Raw genomic sequence first — 3,758 nt, forward strand, 5'->3', positions numbered from 1 at the left:
TCTCTCTTTCTCTCTCTCTCTCTCTCTCTCTCTCTCTCTCTCTCTCTATATATATATATATATATTAAAGCAAAATTAGGACTATGTGAAATATATAATTTTATCCTGCATCTGCCCTGAAGAGGTGAGGAGTTTGATATATACTTTCCTACCATTGGGACACTTAGGTTCTTACATATTATACGCGTCCCAAGCAGTAGACATTCTCATACATAAATCTCTACCTCTCGTGTGGCATATTTCATAGACAGAGAATTGCCAGATCAAAGAGTGTAAAGTAGGTGGACTTGATAAAAAGGAGACATAATACTTATTTTATGTCACTTCTGTTATTTAGATTGTGTTTTTAAATATTTGTTTTCCCTTTGCTTTCTTTAAATTGCCTTGGTCAGCGCTTTTAAGTCCCTTTAGCTCTTCTGTTGTATCACAACTGTCCCTTTGAGGAACTAGTCTCCTGATTATTTGTCTTGAGGATTTTGAGTCAAAATATCCGTGTCTGTATAAACATGTCCAGTTCAACTGGACCAGAAAATTCAATTAGCTGGTATTTGTCTGAGTTCGTAGTACAGCGAGAGAGACCTGAAAATATGCTGATCCCAGGAGAGCCCTCCCAGCCTGTGCCATTTATTTTATTTTTTTTAATATATTTTAATTGATTTCAGAGCAGAAGGGAGAGGGAGAGAGAGATAGAAACATCAATGATGAGAGGGAATCTTTGATCAGCTGCCTCCTGCATGCCCCCTACTGGGGATTGAGCCCGCAACCCGGGCATGTGCCCTTGGCCGGAATCAAATCGGGACCCTTCAGTCCGCAGGCTAACGCTCTATCCACTGAGCCAAACCAGCTATGGCCAGCCTATGACATTTAGGTGTCATTTAGATTCATTGTATATATTCATCTCCTCGTTCATAGTTTTCCAGTTTGCAGCAGTTTTGTTTTTATTTTTTTTCTTTATTTTTGAGAGAGAGAGAGAGAAATATCGATTGGTTGCCTCCCGCATACACCTGACCAAGGATAGAACCTGAAACCTGGGTATGTGCCTGACTGAGAATTGAACCTGACACCTTAGGCAGCAGTTCTCAACCTGTGGGTCGTGACCCCTTAGGCGGTCGAAGGACCCTTTCACAGGAGTCGCCTAAGACCATCCTGCATATCAGATATTTACATTACAATTCATAACAGTAGCAACATTACAGTTATGAAGTTGCAACGAAAATAATTTTATGGTTGAGTCACAACATGAGGAACTGTATTTAAAGGGCCCGAAGGTTGTGAACCACTGCCTTAAGGGAAAACACTTTTTTTTGTCATCTATTTTGTTGGTAAACATTCTCCCATAACTTTTGCTTTGGGTGATAACGTCATCCTCTAAAAGTTCCGATTTAACATAAGCAGGAAAACGGAATGGAAGTGGTTATAAAAGTAGGCTGCCTGCACTGTGCACTGACCTTAGTGCCGTCTTTATTCCTGCGTTTGTCCTGATCGAGGACTTGACCGGTGACCTTTCTTTTTAAATCCAGACACATGGAAGCTTAGGGAGCAGCTAGGCCACACGCCTGTGGGGTGATCACCCTTAGAGGTGGGGAACAGAGGGGAACTGCCTGCTGAGGGAGCCAGCGGCTTTCTACATGGCCTCTTTAAGAATATCAAGTCAGTTTGCTAGTGTCTTTACCAGTGTCATCAAAATAAATTAAAAGTTGAAGTGACAACTGAGCAGCAACACATCTGCCTTTTTAAATGTTGCTTTGGACCTAAACTTGGTAACTAGTGAAGCATCTTCCTACCCAGCTCAGGGAAGCAGCTGTAGCTCATGCTGTTGTTAGAAGTTATGCTTTGGGGATGGAAGGAGTGGATGGCGCGAGGTCACAGTCGGTGTGTGCACCCGTAAGTGGAACATGTGTACTGCACAGGTGACACCAAGTGAAAGGAAGCCCTGTGCTGTCCCCAGCAGCTGGAGTTGAGAACTTGAGAACTGAGGCCTCAGATCCTGGAGGTAGCCGGGCCTCCTGGGACAAGTCTGGGAGGGGACACAGCGTGTGGGCTCCACCTGGGGACCCAGTGTGTGGGCTGATCCCCATACTTGGGAAGGCTACAGGCCACTCAGTTAATGGTCACAAACGTAGCCTTCAGAGCCGGCTTTATCAGTGATCAGCACAGCCACAGGGCTGGGGCTGGGGTTGGGGCTGGGGATATGGGGGAGGGGGGAACGCGGAGCTACTGTGTGGGCTGCAGAAGGACCATTAGCACCAGCAGCATCTCTCACTCACCTATTGTAATGGAAGGAATTTGTGAACCAAAGTGAAGGCGCCTTCATGGAGGATAAAAGGTTAGGAAGCTGGGAGGTGGCTCACTCTGAGCAACGTGGATTTCGGGCCCGGCTGGGCATCTGCCGGGATAGAAGAGGGAAATCAGGTCTATGGAGAGGAGAAGGCTGGTTTTTGTAACAAGGTCAGCTAGCCAGCAACGAAGCTTTCGTAACTCTGTTCAGTTTAGGCCTGAATGTGGTGCATAGCGCCTCCTCGTGGCCAGAAGGAGCTGAGACTTCTGTACTAGTTTGTTTTTTCTTGATAAACCCACACCACCCTGTTACACCCCATGCCCCCACCTTCCTCCCTGCCCCTAGAAGTAATGAACAAGATCTTCGCGGTCTAAAGAAAAGAGAAATCGTAAAACTATTGTTTTTTTTGATTAGAGGAAGAGCCTGTATTAATGAGGTCCGACAGGCAGGGCATGAGCAGATGAATAGGAAAAGGATGAAAAGAAGGAAATTGACCCAGGGGGCCTAAAGGGGCCTACCCTCACCGGAGATTGGCATACAAAAAAGTGTGTCAAAATTATGAGAGCACACCGACTCTTTTATCAGTTACTTTGCCTGTTTATATAGAGAACAAAGCCGAAGTTTTGGTGAAAAAGAATTTAAGAATTTAGGGCTGCCTGCCTTGGCCGGGTGGCTTAGTTGGCTGGAGTGTCCTCCCTTACACCACAAGGTTTCTGGTTCGATTCCTGGGCACAGCACATCCCTAGATTGTGAGGGTCCAATCCCCGCTGAGGGTGCATCAGGGAGGTGATTGACGAATATTTCTCTCTCACATTAATGTTCCTTTTCTCTCCAAAATCAATAAAAACATACCCTTGATTGAAGATTTTTCAAAAAATTAGGGCTGCCTGAAATGTTCTGAATTTCTAACACAGGCTCTGGCTGATTCTCCTGCTGTGTGCCTGGCTGTCAGAGGAGTGAGACTGTCTGTATGTTGGATCTAAAAGTCTAGCTTAAAACCAAACAGAATGAATGCTCGTGTATTTGGGCTTTTTTAAAAAGTTGCCTTGAACAAGGGTTGAAGACACAAAGTTTGCCTTGTAACAGCCCTTCTCAGAGTCCGGGAAACAGTACACCAGCCCTCAGACCCGTGCAACGTGTGTGTGGAACAGATGGCGAAATAGCGCGCACCCCAGGTGCGACAGAGGAGCCGTGTTTTGCACCTCCCCAGCTTTTAAACAAACAGACGGGCGCAGAACGCTATTAAAAACGCCAGCAGAACTTCCTATCTGTGCGGCTATTCCCGTAACCATGTTAAAAGCGGAGATACAGAACTAACGGGGTGCCAGGAATGAAGTCATGGTTTAGATAAAAACGCGGCTGACTCGGGGTCCTCTTGGCGCCGGCAACTTTTAAACCCTCCCTGGGTGTGCGCAGCGCCTCGCTGACCACGCGCGGCCCCGCTCCGGGGAGGCTGCTCTCCTGGCAAAGGGAACCCGCG

This window comes from Myotis davidii, unplaced genomic scaffold, assembly GCF_000327345.1.
Source record: "Myotis davidii unplaced genomic scaffold, ASM32734v1 scaffold1323, whole genome shotgun sequence".
NCBI classification, from domain to species: domain Eukaryota; kingdom Metazoa; phylum Chordata; class Mammalia; order Chiroptera; family Vespertilionidae; genus Myotis; species Myotis davidii.